The sequence below is a fragment of the Lactuca saligna genome, chromosome 2, assembly GCF_052625555.1.
Source record: "Lactuca saligna cultivar CGN05327 chromosome 2, ASM5262555v1, whole genome shotgun sequence".
Taxonomy (NCBI): domain Eukaryota; kingdom Viridiplantae; phylum Streptophyta; class Magnoliopsida; order Asterales; family Asteraceae; genus Lactuca; species Lactuca saligna.
This window is the reverse complement of record NC_136418.1, coordinates 136,582,457-136,602,097: the sequence shown is the minus strand read 5'-3', so window position 1 is coordinate 136,602,097 and position 19,641 is coordinate 136,582,457.

Here is a 19,641-nt window from a genome sequence, read left to right as displayed (position 1 = left end):
AGTTTAAGATGAATAAGGAAATGAAAGATAATATTGAACTTCATGAAACGGAAACCATGAGGGATTTGGTTTACAAAAAAGTATGATGAATTGAGGCCAAGGGGTGTTTATGAAAGAGTTATGTCTTTATTAAATGTTGATGAGGCAATTGGTATAATAAAGACAAGAAGAATAAGTTTAAATATGCAAATTCCAAAAAACATGAATGTGCTTGGGTGCTCCATGTTTCCAGGTCAAATAAAGAAAGTGACTAGTTGGTAAAGACATTTATCAACAACTTCACATGTATGAAAAATAGAAAACCAAGTAGTTGTACTTTAAATTTCATTTTGAAGCGAATCATGGATCTAGGGGAAGTTGTAATGTCAAGTTCCATGTATAATTACTTTTGTGGTTTTGGACATTTAAGACTTAAGTATATAAGGTTTTTATTGGCCACAACGTGGTGGTGATATCACCAAGACGTGGCGACCCCTAATGAAAGTTTGTATTCATTTAGGGCGCCATGATGTGATGGCCACCAACATGCAAAACCTTAATTTTCCAGGCTTTAAGTCATATTTAAGGGATGTGATGGCTAGGGTTTGTACACCCTCAACCTCCATCATCTCCCTTTCATCGAAGCAAGCATTAGCCTCTATTTTTGAGTTCTTGAAACTTTTGTGGTGATTTTTGGTGTTTTAAAGGAGACGAAGGTGTCCCTTGAGCATTGATCCAACAAGCAAGTTCCCTCACCACCTTATTGCTCATATTATGGTTCCCACGATGTGGCGAAATGTTCACCACGTAGTGGCGTATGGGGTTCTTACGATTGTTTTGTCCTGAGGTTTCCATGTCATAGCAGATACCTGGCCATGATATGGTGGCCAACAAAGTTGACTTTTAGGATGTTGACTTTGACAGTTGATCGTTGAGTTTTGACCAAGTTTGACTTTAGGTCAACTTGAGGGTTTTGGGCTAGAGATTGAGGATGCACCTTTGATTTATTATAGGTGACTCATAGCACCAGTCTTTGTTCCATGATAGCTATGTTGTTGTCTGTTAGCCTGCGATGTGAGTTTTCTCACTATACTTTGTACTATAATATGTATCATTGTGTGTAGGATGTTGATATCTTGTAGTGATCTGTTAGATTGGTAGATCTGTTATGATTGCATGTTTTTGTTGGTTATTGTTTAGTTTTTAGATATGTCGACATATTGTGGTTGGGTTGAGGGGATCTGCTTTGTGCCGTAGGCCAAGATACTTGGGCAATCTAGGTGTACTGTAAGCCTTGCGAGGCGGTCTAGTTAAACTGTAGGCTAATGTGTGCATGCATTGTATATGTATTATTGTGTAGGGAAATTGTTTTTTTTTTGGGGGCAGGGGGGGACTCACTAAGCTTTGGCTTACAGTTGTGAATTTAAATGTTTCAGGTACTTCAGAGGACTGGGGGAAGGCGAATGCATTGATCATACATATCATCCTACTGATTTATGTTTGATAGATGTTATTAGTATTCTGATTTTATGATTATGATTTGAGATAATGAATTGGATACCTTATTGATTTTGATGAAAATGTCTTTTAACAATGATTTTTTTTCTATGGTTTTTGGGATGTTACAAGTTGGTATCAGAGATTTGGTTTTAGGGATTTGGATAAACACTCGTGTGATTCCAGAATTCAACTATGGATCTGCAAAAGTTTTTTCATAAATAATTTCTAAATAACTAAAAAGGAGGATGTGATGTGAACAATTAGTCGGAGCTCAAGAGAAAGTTATTCCCCAAGATACCTATACTTATTATATGTATATTGGTGATATGTTAAAGTGTTAGAATTGCATGCTAATTCATAGGCTAGGGATCTTCAGGAATTGCATGATAGAATTGCCTGATTTATGATGCCTGATAGCCCAAGGGATTTCTGGTTTATGCCATATGAAACTGACATTATTGTTGTAGTTGCTAAATGTATGCGTCATGATTGTACATAACAAGGATTTTATAGCCTGAAAATGCTTGATTTAACCTTATTTCCTATTCCTTGTTTCATTGTAGGCTTAGGGTAGAATTAACTACTTGATATTTATCTGGCATTATGTATGATTAACATAAGAAATGCGACCGCAGTGTTAGTGAAGGTTTAAAGAGTTGGGTGTGTGATTGTTAGATTGCTAGAAAAAGTAAGGAATTGGTAGTTACTCTTGGGAGAGTAAGTATAGGGTGTACGAGTACCCTTGTTACTTTGGGCCTAATGGCCCATGAATTTCATGGCAATCCTTAGAGACAAATACTGGTAGGTGTGGAAGGTAGTATGGTCCATACTATTGGAACCACAAGACCTATATGTGTGTTAAGGAAGTAATGTGTTCCAAGAGATGAGTAGTTGAGTAGTGATGGGTTAGGTTATAATGTGGTTTTCTGCTGTGTTCCTAGTTTATTTTTCATTATGGTGGTTTCATGAGGTTCAAGATCAGGTGTAGATGACCCAGAGAGGCCAGGTTTGGGTGACGACGAGATCCGTGAGTTGATCACTACTCGGGTGACTTTGACAATCAGGGAGGTGATCCCGGGGGTGTTTGGGTTTGTTAAGACCATTTTTATTGAGATGTTCAATGATCATTATGTTGTTGTCACTAAGGTTGCTACTGTTGTAGCCACTACAGCCATCACAACTATAGGACTTTAGGCAGGAGGGTCTATGCACTACCGGGAGTTCAACGACACGAAGCCCTCGGAGCTTGACGGGAGTAAAGGACCTGATTTCCACTATGATATGAATATCTAATGTTGAGGGTGTTTTTACACATGTTCATGTTAGGAGAACTAGAAGGTGAAGTTTGCATTGAACCTTCTTTTCTTGGGAGCGAACAACTAGTGGAAGTTAGCGACTTAGAGCCTTTCTATCGAGGAACGGACCACAATGACTTGGGAGAAGTTCATAGAGATGTTCCATACTGAGTATGTTCCACTGGTAGAGAGTGAGTAAGAGAGAAAGAGAGAGAGAGAGAGAGAGAGAGAGAGAGAGAGGTTAGATTAAGAGTATCTATCGTTCAAACAAATGTATGAGTCAATGGGAGATCTCTAAGATGTTCACAAAGAGATCCCTTTTCTGCGTTGAGTATGCTACTTCGGAGCAGATTTAGATGTTACAATAATCGAGCATGCTTAATACAAAGATTCAAGATTTTGTATCGATGCAACAGTTTCAGGCCTTGACTAAGTTGCAATCATTTGTACGAAGGAGGGAGATCGAGCTTGAGAAACTGGAAAAATAGAAGAGGTAGCCCCCAGTTTAAATCCAACCTGAAACTAAGCGATTCAAGCCCGGTGATTCCCGAACTGGAGGATAGAGATGCCAAATTTGTAACAAGTGTGGGAAGGTGCATGAGGTTGTATGTCGTTCAATGACCGGGTGCCACAAATGTGGCAAGGAAGGCCATTTTGTCAGAGATTGTCATGATCATCAGCAGCAGAGACAACCTCTACAACAGGGCACACAAGTTTGTTATCATTGTGATCAGGTTGGACATATGAAGGCCATTTGTCCATTTCTTGCTGCTAGGCTCGTGCAATCACCAAATCCTACTGCTCTTCAGATCACAAATGGCTGTTAGGGGAGGACCGAGGCCCTGAAGGCCAAATATCGTGCATTTTAGTTGACTGCATGTAATGCCCTGTTTCGAATCGTTCCCATTTCAGGTGGTGATCAAGGAGTGGGTATTGGCTGGGTTATAAACGTTGAAGAGTTGAGTTTAGGCTCATTTGGAGGTGAATTATGTGGTTTGGATGATCCATTTATTCGGTTTGTTCTTTGGCGCCCAAAGGTATCAGCAAAGGCGTTGGTTCGAGCCATTTATGGATTTTAGATTTAAGTTCGGTTGGCTTTCATGTTAAATAAAGTTGATATATGCGTATGGCTTCTCGTTAGCTTTCCATGGATATAAAGAACGTCAAAATTGGAGTTATAAAGAAGAAGTTATGGCTATTTGAAGTTAGAAGGGTTTGGGTCAAACCGTGTACGCATGGCGTACCAAGTAAGAACGCATGATGTTCAAAAGGAAAATGGACACGGGTGCATATGGGAACACCCTGCATTCGTCTGGGCATACTAAAGCCTAATTTTCGGGTCTTGGACCCTTTTTAAACACCTTAAATCACTCCCAACCCTTATTTCCTTCAGCCTCCATCCTATCTAACCCTAAGAACGAAACCCTAAACCTCTTGCATGCATTTTGAGCTTACCTTGAGTATTTTTGGTGTTTTTTGGGTGATTTGAAGAAGAAAATGTTTAGAGAAGAAGCAAGAGATTGAAGAGAACTTATAGATCCAGAGGTTTTGCATCATTTACAGCCTATTGAAGGTATAAAGTTCTCATATTGGTGCTTCTACATCATACTTCTAGTTTCTCATGGATATTGTCCCTTTTTGGTTTCAAGAATGGATTTTTATGTTTCAAATCCGTTTGTGGACTTAGGGTTCCCACCCTTGAGGCTATTTGAGTCACTTAGGAAGGAAAGTTGCCATCTTTAAGGTCCTAATGGGTCCATGCAAGAGTTGTGACCATCTTTATGGAAGTTGATTGCTATTTCTCGAGATTGGGACTTTTGGGTGCATGCATAGTCGTCAAGTCCGTGACTTTATGATTTAGGAGGTCTTAAACAGCTTGGATCTATGTTTGGATAGCATGGCTTAAGCATTAAGTGCTTAATGGCTAGTTTTTGGAATCAGGGAACGAACGCGCTGCGTAGGGCTCGGGAACGCGATGCGTTCCCGTTGAAACTCGCGACCAGGATTGCGAAGGAACGCCCAACGTTCCACAAGGGAACACCCTGTGTTCGTAAGTCAGTGGGCCTTTTTGGGCCATTTCCTTGGACTAGTTGATTATGGGCCTTAATGGGCTATTCTGTTGGATTGTTATTGGGCTATATTATATTTTGGGCTTGAGGGAAGGCCCATTTGAGAAGTTGGGCCCAATTTAGAAAATTGGGCCATAAATGTGCCGTTAGTGGACTTAGAAAGACTATAGGGAATTGGGCCCTTCATGTAATGGATTTGGGCTTAGGCCTTGGACCAAATTAGATCAGGGGTAAGATTGTCATTTTACCCTAAGGAAGCTTAATGGTTTTGGACTAAGTGTTATGTTGGTGTAGATAGCTCGGGGAGTCGTGAGATGAGCGGTTTGAGGATCTGCCAGCTAGGAGTGAGGGGTTATACGCAGTATTCTACAGTCATCTTTGTGAGGTGAGTTTCCTTCCAGTAGGAACGGGTCTACGGCCACAATGCCGGCCCGTTTAAATAGTAGTAGTTCCGGACTGCGGTCCGACATCGGGGTGGTCCGAGAAGTAGTTCGGTATGCTTGATGTCTTTGTGATTCAGGCATATCTATGTGTATGTGTTCCGGACTGCAGTTCGATGCAATATGCAATATATGTGTTATTGTTATATGTTATGATTATGTTATGCTATGTTCAATCAGTTCCGGACTTCGGTCCGATGGAGTGGGCAATGCCCTAGTTAGTTCCGGACTTCGGTCTGATGCAGTGGGCAAGGCCCTAGTTAGTTTCGGACTTCGGTCTGATGAAGTAGGCAAGGCCCTAGTTAGTTCCAGACTTCAGTCCGATGCAGTAGGCAAGGCCCTAGTCAGTTCCAGACTTCGGTCTGATGTAGTGGGCAATGCCCTAGTTAGTTCCGGACTTCGGTCTTATGCAGTGGGCAAGGCCCTAGTCAGATCTGGATTTCGATCTGATGCAATGGGCAAGATCTTAGTCAGTTCCAGACTTCGGTCTGATGTAGTGAGCAAGGCCCAGTATGTGCTTTATATGTTATTGTATGGTATGTGGTAGTTTGAGGGAGCTCATTAAGCTTCGTGCTTACAGTTTCAGTTTTGGTTTCGGGTACTCAGTTTAAAAAGAAGGGCTTGGGAAGATTGCAGTTCACATACCATCTGTTCAGCCTGGGATGTTTATACTCTAATATTTTGACAATTGTTACGATATTTTGAGATACACTGTTTATGATTTTTATATGATATTCGATGACTAAGGTTTTATTATTAACTTAAAACGAATTTTTTTTGACTGTATTTTTTTTAGGATGTTTCACTGCAGAGGAGGCTAGGGTGGCACCCGACGTCGTTATTGGTATGTATTCATTTATAATTTTGTCAGGTTTTTTTTTTTTAATATGTTTATATTTATGTTTATGTCAGGTACCTTATTAGTGAATTCATTGACTGCTCTAGTGTTTTTCGACTCGAGTGTGAGTCGGTCATTTATATCTCAGTCCTTCAATAGGAAATTTGATTTGACCCTTGGGGAGTTGGAGTGTCCCTTGCAAGTTTCCATCGCCAACGAACACAAGGTTTCTGTTGCGAGCGTCTTCTGTGACTGTACCTTGGAGATATTCGGGGTGTCCTACGTGACTAAACTGATCACCATCCCAATGGGGGTTGTGAGTGTGATTATAGGATGGACTGGCTGAGCATATTTGGAGCTATGATTGATATTGAGAGGCAACTAGTGGTGGTTCGAACCCCAAGTAGGGGAGAATTAACCCTATATGGCAAGGGTACTAGGGTTGGTTCTACTTTTTGTTCTATTGCCAGGTCTAGAAATTATCTTTTGCATGTAGATTCAGGTTATCTCGCATATGTAGTTGACACTTGATTTGAGGGGAATAAGTTAGTTTTTGATGTGCTAGTGGTTTGGGAGTTTTCGTATGTTTTCCTGGAAGATCTACCATGTGTTATGTTAGGTTTTCTATACATCAAGTACACTATAAATTAGGCAGCGGAAAAATCAAAACTATGATATACTTAAATGCACATGCAACCTATGTATTTATGGTTTCATACTAATTACATCTACCCTAGAAAACGAAAACACAAATGAAGAATCACATACCTCTTTTGTAGCCAAGGAACTTCATGCTTGAGCTCTAGTGCGTGCCACCTTGTTTGGATAAAAAGACGATGATCAAGACCCAAAACATAATTAGTGTGAGCTTTTCTTTCAAGAGGGGTTTTAATTTTTCAACCAATGGTTTTTTTTTTTTTTTTTTTTTTTTCTAATGTTTTTTTTTTCTATTTTATTTTTATTTATTTATTATTTTTTTTTTTTGTTTTTTCTAAGTAGGGTTTTTAGTTATTTAAGAATATAAAATATGACAATTTCTGATAAAAGAATAGGATGCGTATATGATTTTTTGAACGATTTTTGTTAACTAATCCTTGCGTCAAGTAAAACTTAAACTCTTAACCTTCGAACAAGGAACATCTTTTGATAACTTCTAATACCATTGAGCTATGTAGTTAAAACGTGATGTCTGACCCTTTATCTTGCGATTGCCCGTCTTTCTTGTCCCAGACCCCCTATATGTGGCTTTCCTCTCATAAATGTAGGGATGCATCCACTATTTTCCTTATACTTGTTTTATTAAACTAAGAATGTTTTTATGCTTCAAACATGTTTAGAGCCTTAGAGGCTTTACTTTGAACTTTGGTAAAATATTTTTAAGTAAATTAACGTTTTAACAAGACTTGTCATATAAAGAGACTACTTGAAGTTTCCACTCGAAGTAAACCTTTTAACAATACTTGTCCTATAAAGAGACTACTTGAAGTTTCCACTCGCTATTCTATTTTTATTTTGTGAATATTGGATAAATTTAAAAATCTTTTCTAATTAATAGTTGATTTGTTACAGCTGTATCCTTAGTTGAGGACATGAAGGTTACGTGTACATATGACATTTATGGCTATGGAGTGTGGATCATTTAAGCCATGGAATATCAATAGACCATTCAAGTATCAACGTTTTGTCGCTCTCAATCAATACATCCAACAGTATTGCTTATACCATTTAATGGATCTTGGCCTTTACTTGACCTTAAATACGCCAGCCTGCAAATAGCTCCCTACCATGCATGCATGCCCCCACCCACAATAGACAACCACCACGACCACCATCATCACCGACACAATATAATATCAAGAGAAAAGGGTTATATATATGATGGGACACCAAGGATCCATGTATATATTATTTGTCATGCTTGACCAATCCAAAAATGAAATAGACCCCTCTATGTACTATACAAAAACGAAGCTTGTGGTCCATGGAACATGCATGATCACCATGCATAAAGACAATCACCTCAAAAATGCATTGCTACAGTGGTCAATACAGAATACAATCCAGAATACAGAACCGAGAACTTAGAACCAGGGATTGTATAAAACCGTATATGAGATAAAAAAAAAAGGCTTTTGAACAAAATAATTTATAAAGAACCAAGTGCTTTGTTATAAAGAGATGAATAAACTCTTGAAAAAAGATCTAAACGAGAATAAGAACTCTCTCTGTCTCTCTCAACTTGAACTATTCTAAAAGTAATATCTAGCATTTAATGATTTATCGACTACTTGTGTTAATTAATATTAATAATAACTACAAGCTGTATATTACCACTTTAGCCCTTGATATATCTGGCCTTTTAACTTGAGCACTCCTGCTTTACTCCTTTCTGCAAGCTTAGTCTTTCATCTTTACCCTTAGCCATTTATTCATTTTCCTGAAAAAGTAATCCATGCATCATGCATATTTAACCAAATTAACTTTAGTTTCTTTCTTTCTGTTTTAAGTCCTTCGGAGGTGAGATTGTGATCTTTCTGGTATGCATCAACAGGGGTCCATCAATCATCATATACAAATTAATAAAATAACTCTGAAATTTTGGTTTTTTCAGCAGAATATAGGGTGCCATTAATCGCCAAGAATAAGGGACCAATTACATTTTGAGAAAAGAATTTGTCTAAACTATGACGTGGGATCCACTTCCAACTGAATCCATGCAACCCCACTTCCAAAACACTACATCCCCACTGATTGCAGATTGCAGAGCTCAATTAATTGTTTACATACAAATTTCATAAGAACGTGTAAATATTTTCATCTAGCTTTTTTTTTTTTTTTTTTTTTTTTTTTCATAACACTCTTAGTATGTCGACTTGGATGCATAGGAAATTGCTTAATTATAGATGCATGCTAACATAGTTTAATCCAATAGTCGAATGAAGTGAAATGGCTGGTTGAGATTTATTGAGCTAAACTCGACCATATATAGTGAGAAGTTAGGTTGAAGGACATTCACTACTAATCACTACGCTACAGAATGAGATGTCTTGATATAGTAACATAATAACTACAGAATAGCAATGGATGCTAAACCGTAGTTATTTCGTAGCTAATTAGCTACAGAATAGCTACAGATTAGGGACGGAAACAAATAGCTACAGAATAGTTACGAAATACTGACGATTTATAATTTTCATTACTATTATTATTACTCTCATTATTATTATTTTTCATTATTTGGGTCTTGAATTTTATCTTTGGATTATTTTTCTTACATATTTAAAACATGAACAATTAAAAATCATACTAGTAACACTATTAATAATAATATTTATAAACATCATAATAATATATGATAATTGTAATGAATGTGTTTAACACACAAACAAACGATTAAAGGAAAAAATTACGTTTAACACATCAATAAGATGAAATAATCTATGTTTAATTTATAAATAATGAAAAATGATGATAATAATGGGAAATATGTATAGTTGTATGTGTATGTATGTATTTATGTACGTATGTATGTATGTATGTATGTATGTATGTATGTATGTATGTGTATGTACGTGTATGTGGGTGCGTATGTAAATGTATGTGTGTATGTGTATTGTAACACCTAGTTCCTAGTACGTATTTTTAAATTAAGTATTTTGCATTTTGGCCTGAGACTCGGCGAGTTGGTGGTCCAACTCGTTGAGTAGAAACGGATTGGACACGAGAGTTAAGTGGCTGACTCGGCAAGTTAGAGACCGGACTCAATGAGTCCGTGCTGTCTGGACAAAAACCCTAATATGAGGGTTTGCACCCTATATAAACACCTTAACTCAGCCTCCATTGTCCCTAACACTCTCCTAGAGCTGCATATCAAAACCCTAGCCGATTGTGTGTGTGTTAAGGCCATTTTGGTGCTTTTGTTGACTTGTGAAGCTTGGAAGGAAGAACATGAGCTTGAGTATTCGACTTGGGGCTTGTGGATCCAGAAATCTCATCCTATCTTCAGCTTAATCAAGGTAAAATGCTCCTGCTTTGGTCTTCCATTTGGTTGTTCATCTTTAGATTGTAGATCTTGGGTGCATTTAGGGCTTTCAAGCCATTTTTGGATTTAAAGGGTGTTATGTGGACTCTAGCCTTTAGATCTGGACCTTAAGAGGGGTCTCATGGCATAAAGGTGCTAACTTTAGGGTCATGAGAGCCCCATGCACATTGTAGGATACTTTATATGGATTTTTGAGCTAAAAACCCCATGCATGTGCATCAAGTTTGGAACTTTACGTATAAAATGGACATTACGAGGCCAGATCTATGGTCTTGGTGTGTTAGACCTCATTTAAATCGATTGTACGGAATTGGTCAAGGTTGGACTCAGCGAGTTGCTCTTGGCACTCGACGAGTCAGTGACCATTGTGCAGTCAAACCCTTTCGGTGAATGGGTAAGTGTTAGGAAGGAAGTCCCTTGTGGGTTTGGATGCGAAAAGGGACCTGGAAGTCATAGGACTCGGAGAGTGGTATGAGCAGACTCAACGAGTCCATAGCAATTTCCCAATCTTTGAAGATGGACTCGACGAGTTGTTCATACAACTCGGCGAGTCATAGACTCGACAAGTTCTTAAGTTGGAGATGAACTCGACGAGTTCAAGAAGGAACTCGGCGAGTCAGATGAAGATGGTCCCGATGTTATGATTGAAGGAGAACACGTCAAGTTTTTGCTAGACTCGACAAGTGGAGCCAGGGTTTTGTGTGGGATTAGAGAAGCATGGACTCGACGAGTTGGTAGGCCAACTCGGCGAGTCAGGTCAACTGAATGTTGACTTTGACTGAACTTGGGCTAACCATGTTTAGGGTTGTATGTGATATGTGTTGACTTGAAGGTTGTCGTGTAGGGATCAAGGAGTCGCTGGGAGTCGACTTGTACGCCGAGGATAGTTCAGACACTGCACGATATCGAGGTGAGTTACCTTCCAGTAGGGGTGGGTCTAAGGCCACAATGCCGACCCACCAAAAAGGGGTATTTAAAAGATAATGGTCTTTGTGATAATTATCTTGGTCTGGTTATGTGTTGGTTATGAGGTTTATCTGGTTAGTATGTACCGATGTTGATTACCGGTTGGTAGGGATTAGTTTCTGTGACAGTGGTCCTTAGGACCCAAGGGTAGGTCAGTACCCAGATATGCTTGACTGTATGCTTATATCTGTTGATTGTATGCTAGTGGTTGGGGGTGAAATAGTCCCCAGTTTCCAGTTGAAAGATACCGATGTTGATTACCGGTTGAAAGATACCAAAGATAGTTACTGGTTGAAAGATACCGATGAAGATTACCGGTTGAAAGATACCGACGATATTGTATGGTATGTGGTATGATGGGGGAAATCACTAAGCTTTGTGCTTACAGTTTTGGTTTTGGTTTCAGGTACCTCCTCGTCGAAAGGGAAAGAGTCGGCGGTGTAGCAGCGCATCACACACACATACACACGTGTTTCCGCAAGAAGTCTTTGGGACTGTACTTTGATTTTTAATACTTATGATGTTATGGTTTGAAATACAACATTATGATTTTGTAATGGAATGTTTTATTGACAAGGTTTTGGTAAAATGTTTATTAAATGCGTTAATTCAAAATTGAAATTTTTGGCCTTGAATTTTGGGTTGTTACAAGTTTGTATGTATATGTATGTGTATGTGTATGTGTATGTAAGTACATATCTGTATGTGTATGTATTTGAATATGTATGTTTATGTATGTGTGTATGTGTCTACATGTATGCGTATCAGAAATCCCAGATATTAATAAGTATTACAATATTAAACCATTAAACGAGTAAGAGATCCCGAAGGTGCACACAACTTTATGAACGATATTAATAACTATAAGTTGGTGAAAATATAGATAATAATGTATTTTGTAGCTAATCGGTAGCTAATTAGCTACAAATTTTTTTTTCGATTTTTCGGACACCAAACGTCATTTTTTTCACACATATATTATACATTATTATCTATATTTTCACCTACTTATAGATATTAATATCGTTCATAAATTCATGTGCGCCTTCGGGATCAAATACTCCTTTAACGGTTTAACATTATAATGCCTATACATTTCACCAACTTGTGATGAGTTTATATTTTGTATATATATATATATATATATATATATATATATATATATATATATATATATTTATATACATGAATGAGTTGCGATATATATACATGTTTGTGAGTATTTGTAAGTGAATGTAATAATAAGCATTATAGTTTTAAACCATTAAACGAGTAATGGATCCTGGAGGTAAAGATGACTTTATGAACGATATTAATAGCTATAAGTTGGTGAAAATATAGATAATCGTATATAATAGAGGTGTGAAAAACGAAGCGGAAAAAACGACGTTTGGTGCCCGAAAAATCAACTACGGTTTTTTTATTCTCGAGGCACCAAACTTTGTCTTTTCCGCTTCCTTTTTTCACACTTTTATTTTACGTGTTTATCTATATTTTCACTAACTTATAGCTATTAATATCGTTCATAAAGTCGTGTGCACATTCTGGATCAGGTACTCATTTCACAGTTTAACATTGTAATGCATATACTTTTCACAAACTTTTGATGGGTTTATGTTTGTATAAGTATATTTATGTACATGAACAAGTTGTTGTATATGTGTACGTGTATATGTATGTATACGTGTTTCTGAGTATAGACATTACAATGTTAAACCGTGAAGCGAATACTTGATCCCGAAGGTGCACACGACTTTATGAACAATATTAACAGTTATAGTTGGTGAAAGTATAGATAATCATTTATAATAGAAATGTAAAAAACGAAAGGAAAAAACAACGTTTGGTGTCTGGAATATCAAAAATAAGAAAAATACGTAGCTAATTAGCTACGGATTAGCTAGAGATTTTATTTTTATTTTTGAATTTTTGGGCACCAAATGTCGTTTTTTCCGCTTTATTTTTTTCACACCTCATTATACATTATTATCTATATTTTCACTAACTTATAGTTATTAATATCATTCATAAAGTTGTGTGCATCTTCGGAATGTGTACTTGATCCCGAAGGTGCACATGACGTTCTAAATGATATTAATAGCTATAAGTTGGTAAAAAAATATATAATCATGTATAATATATGTGCGAAAAAAACGAAGCGGAAACAACGATGTTTGGTGCCCGAAAAATCGAAAATAAAAAAATATGTAGCTAATGTTAATTAGCTACGAATGTTTTTTTTTTTTTGATTTTTTGGGCACCAAACGTCGTTTTTTTCACACCTGTATTAATTGTTCACGTCTTAAATATGTAAGAAAATTTATCCAAAAAAAAAAATTAAGACCCAAATAATGAAAAATAATAATAATGTGAGTAATAATGATAATGGAAATAATAATAATAACAATAACAACAACAACAACGACAACAGAATTGGAAGTGGACAAAACTTATTGTAGACAAAGAAAGAATGGATGTGGCATTCCCAGTCGGTTGTTAGTATCATTGGTTGCATCTATAATTGACATGAGTTCGCGTCCTTCCACCCCTTTTTTTTTTTTTTCATTTTTTTTCCTTTTTGAGTTTATGGTTTCACAATATTCCCCCCCCCCCCCCCCCCCCCCTCCATTTAGCATGATACATCGACGAAAATTTTTATTCTCCCACTTATCTCTATCTCCTTTCTGATTCGTTTTCCCTCTTCTCTTTCACTATTTCCTACTCACACCCTCTCCTTTGATCCTTTCGTCTTCGTTTTCATCCAATAAAGCTTACTTAGTCGGAGTTCCTTCTTACCGCCGTTGCTGGCAATGTTGTACATAGAGATTGTTTTTAGCCCCTGTCAACTCTTGTTGCCATCACCAAATCCTTATATCGTCATCACCAATTTATCGTCGCCCTTTTTAGCATCGGTCATCTACTTGCTATCGCTGTCATCGGCTTGCCATCGCCATCTTCTGTTTGCTATCGCCATTGTCATCACTGTTTCAAGTAATCTTTTATTGGTTTAAATCCACTTAGGTTTTTGTTTTGGGTTAGGATTGATTTCAATTTAGACTTTGTTTTGATTTAGGGGTTATTTTGATTTTGGTTCGGTTTTATAATATAATTCAAGTAAGCTTTTGTTGTGTGTTTTTTAGGTACTGGAAGGGACCATTAAAAATTATGTTGCAGTAAACGATGGAATTATCAATCTTATTGATAAGATGTCTATTGTTTACGTTACATGTTTAAGAAGTTAATTTTTATTGTTATAAACCATTAATCGATCTTTTTTTATGTCAGTTTTTTGAGATGTGAAGACATGAAGCCATCACGGCCTTGGATATAATATAAAAGAGTTGGTCAGCAGGTCCTTTCTTGATTCATAAATTTCTTTGCAAGCTAATATAGGGTAGTATTTGGTATGATTGAGTTAACGAGGGAATGAAACATGAATGAGATATTTTAAATATTGACTTTTGATTTGTGGTTTTTAGTTAAGTAATTAGTACTTTGGAAAAATGTACCACATTGTAGCAATGTACTTTCAATAATTTTAATAGTACAACACTTAGTTGCATCGTGTGGGGTGCAAAACCTAGGTCAAATCAAAAGCCAAATGACCCAAAACACCATTAGCAGGTATAATATTGCATTCTTTTATGCCACTGTTGTACACGACATCTTTTTAAGCGAATATTTAGACTAAAACATACTTATTTATCGTAGTGAACCATGTCTTGTGTTGTAGGTGGTTATAATTCATCATTATCAAAACAAAAGGCAAATAAAGGGTAGGAGATTAAAAGTTAAGTGTATTGCTATAAGTATTATAAACAAAAATGCATTGTTATAATAAACTAAAGTACATTGCTATTATTGTTTAAGTATTGAATTGTGTTACCATTTTTTTAGGTTTATAGGTTGCATGCACAAGTTTCTACCATGGAACAACAACAACAACAACAAATGAAAGAGCAAATGAGAATGGTTATGAGGATGATGAATATGTATGGAAATCAACCCCGTTCTCCCCCTGATAATCCACCTGATGACAATTGATAAGTATTTTGGAACAGCTGAATTTGTAAACACTTGATATTGTTTGTTTGTTTTGTTAGTGCTTACTTTTGTATGATATTTTGGACAATGGAATGGAATGTGTCAAACTTGGTATTAAGGATGTTTTTAGGTGTATTTTATATGGTATTTGGAACAAATGTGAATTGAATGTGGTATTTAACAAAAAAAATGGAAATTTTAAACTTTTTAATTTTTAATTTTAAAAAAAAAAACCAAATTTAGCTACATATTTCTGTAGCTATTTAGTTTTGTAACTATTCTGTAGGAAATCTGTAGCAATTTATTTCCGTAGCTACGGTAGCTACGGAAAATTTCATAGTTATTCTGTAGCGATTACGTAGCTAATCTCTAGCTATAATTTATCCACGGGTCATTATGCTACAAACATTTTTCCATAGCAATTTCATAGCTATCCGCTTATAGCTACAAAATAGTTACGGATTGTGTTGTAGCTATTGCACCAATTTTCTAATAGTGATTTAACGCTTCAATGAAAAAAATGAAACTTTTTAGAGTTTTAAAATGTAACAACGTAATTTTTCAAAACAATTTTTAAGTTCTTAAAAGCATATTTTCATCCAAATCCAACCATAAAAATCCCATGTATCATAATCATAATACAAAACATGCCAAATCCCAAGATCAAATAAATCTAAATCCGACTACGTGCGTGTGTGTACGAGTCATGCCGACGCCTTCCCACGGTCCTCGCTAGTACCTGAAACACATAACACAACAACTGTAAGCATAAATGCTTAGTATTATAAGTTTAAGTCTAGAAATTTCCTACAAATTCCTAGTTCGCTTAAACTAATGCTCTGATACCAACTGTGACATCCCCAATTTCACGGCCAGAAAAGACCGATTTGTTTATGCTTTGTTTCTAAAATCAGAGTAATCGTTTAAAGAAAATAGTTGCAGAATTTGTTCCCAAAACAAGATATGATAAAACTTATCAAAACATTTCTCAAAGAGAATGTATTTTCATTAAATAATAAAACCTCGGGATGTCATGTTCCGATACAGACACGTAAGCATAAACAGAACATACATTCATTTACTCTAGTGATTAACATCTCCTTTAATCTCTCAGTGCAAAGCAGCTTCGTATCGGTACATGTGATACAATTAAACTGAGTGGGTCAGACTTGGGAGCCTGGTGAGCATATAGGGTTTTCAACCCACAATAATATAATTATTATATTCAATCATCAAACAATCAACCCAATTACCCATCCCCATTATATTCTTTTAATCTTCCCTAAAGATATTATCCTAAGGGTTATCTCCTAAATCATATTTACCGCTCATCTCCTTACATCTTATATCCTTATATGCTTGTTCCTAAGAACTTTTCCTAAGGATCATCGCCTACGTTGCATAGACATTACTAATTTGGGGATCACTCCCTCAATATATGCCTAGTAAGGGTTAGGGTATCATCGCAAGATTACGCAGCCACAACATCGCCTGGACTCGTAAATCATAATATGGATTAGACTATCATCGCATGAATACGTAGCCACAACATCGCCTGGACTCGTAATTCATTGTAAGGGTTAGTCTATCATCGCATGAATACGTAGCCACAACATCGCCTGGATTCGTAATTCATAGTAAGGGTTAGAGTATCATCGCATGAATACGTAGCCACAACATCGCCTGGACTCGTAATTCATCACCTACAGGTTATGAGCCTGCTGGTGTTTCCACGGGGTCATCTAGAATAGTCCGTGGTCGCCATCTATACTCTGGTAGATGACTACATCGCCAAATTGCCACATCGTCGGTCAAGGTTATGGTATTTCCTCTCATCCCACATCACCTATTTATCATCACCTATCTATCATCACCTTTCTATCATCACCTATTTCTCATCACCTAATTATCATCACCTATTTCTCATCACCTAATTATCATCACCTATTTCTCATCACCTAATTATCATCACACATCATCTAATTCATCTACCCATGTTCTACCCAACATATTTGTAGATATAAAATACATATACATATTAACTCATTTAATATCTATATAAAACATCCATTCCACACTCATCTCAAATAAACAACAATATATAAACACATAGCACGTATTTCATAACAAATACTTTATATATATATATATATATATATATATATATATATATATATATATATATATATATATATATATATATATATATATATGTTAGAAGAAAGTGATCACATACACATACGTATAAACAACAATATATATACACATAGCACGTATTTTATAAAATACTTCATATCTATGTGTAAGATGAAAGTGACTATACACTCACTTGATCAGAAGATGATCGGACAGCACTACGGCTCTTCAAGTAGATATTCTTCGGTGAAACCGGGATCACTTCACACACCGGGTTTCTCGCCAGCGGAGCTTCGGCTTGGAAACTCTTTTCTTCTCAGGATCTTCGGGTTTCGGAACTTGCTTCGGGTCTCGGGGTTGATACCGGGGCTTCGGGGGTACTTCTTTGCACGTAAATCGATGTAATATGGGAGAGAGATGAGAGAATGAGCAACCAAACTCGGATGGCCCTTCAAATATATTTATAGGGCAAAACTGGCCCTTGCCACGTCGTGGAACCTTTTGCCACGTCATGTGCTTGATCGTCATTGCACGCGTCATCCCAAGTTGCATTTGGGGGACTCTCGGAGGTGTCAGGAGACTTGCCACGTCGTGGTCTCTGACAATTTTGGGGTTTCGCGCCCCGAACATCAGAAATTCATAACTTTAGCATACGAACTCCATTTTCGACGTTCTTTATATCGACGCGAAGGTGAGATTATGATCTACAACTCTCGTTTAGACCCCATTGGCTAATTTTGACTTTATTTTTAATATATTATAAGTATACTACTTATATATTATCTTTAGTAGGCCGGGACCGAAAAACTTCGTTCGAAATTCATAACTCCTTCATCTGAACTCCGTTTTCGTCTGTCTTTTTTATCGTTGGACTACTATCAAAGACATCTTTGACTCTCATTTAGATCACTAAGCATAGATATCTATCTACCTTAAATTCACTATTTACGTCGCGTTGGGTCATGACGGTTCTGTCGCGAAACTTCGACAGGTCATAACTTCTTCGTTATAACTCGGATTTTGGCGTTCTTTATATGCACGGAAACCTTGTGACATATACTACAACTTGGTTAATATTAATCCTTATAAATAATATTCCATCAAAAAGTCATTTTTGATGCTTATCGTCTCTAATTTGACTAGCCCGAATCTACGGGTGTTACACGAAGCCAAGCGATTCTAAACGCGGGGCATTCTCTTCTTGTACGCGCTGCGTAGCGAGCCAGCTGTCGTCCATCCGAAGCGAGTCGTGGGCAAGAAGGAACGACCTAGATCATGCCACATCATCATTTTTGCATCAGATTTTACAAATTTCACTCTCGAGTTCTAAAAATCATAACTTTCGCATACGAGCTCCGTTTTTGATGTTCTTTATATCCACGCGAAGGTGGGAACGTACTCTACAACTTTCGTTTAGAGTTCATTGGCTGATTTTGACTCAATTTTAAATTTTATATTATTAACAGGTCAGGATAGGATTGATCCGTTAAATTCACATAACTTCTTCATCCGACGTCCGTTTTCGCCCATCTTTTTCTCGTTACGCTACTCTTAACGAGATCTTCGATTCTTGTTTAGGTCGTTTTGGCTAAATACGGCTCGATCTAATATTCGAATTTCGGGTTGTATACTACTAATCCGAAACTTCGAAAAATCATAAATTCCTCATACGAAGTCAGATTTGGGCGTTCTTTTTATCGACGCTCTTAGTTTAACATATTCTACGAATTTCGTTTAGATCGCTAGGACTAAAAAGTCCTCCATTGTAAATTCACTATTTACGCTTCCCGGTGCCGTGCCGGTTCCATCGCGAAACTTCGACGGACCATAACTTCTTCGTTATAACTCGGATTTCGGCGTTCTTTATATGTACGGAAACCTTGTAACATATTCTACAACTTGGTTAAGATTATTTATTCTAAATAATCTTTTGTCGAAAAGCCATTTTCGACACTTATTGTCTCTAAATTGACTAGCCCGGATCTACGGGCGTTACAATTTTACACTAGAATAGGTCAGATCTAAGCTTATGGAGACTCTTTGCACATAAAGTCTCCAACTTTGAACCAAAACCCTAACAAATGGTCCAATAAGCAAAGCTTATGAAGTACAAGGAAAGCTTTGAGATCTTTACCTCAGGAAGGATCTCGAACCACTGTAGAACTCGGATCTATACTCGTTCTTCAACTTCTAGCTCTAACAATGGCTCCCTCTTCTCCTTCTTCACCTTGAAAAGACTACTTCAAGCTCATAAACTCACACACAAGCTAAAGCACGAATCTCAGCTCTCTAAGGGTTCTCTCAAGGGTGTATGGTGGCTAGGCCAAGAGAC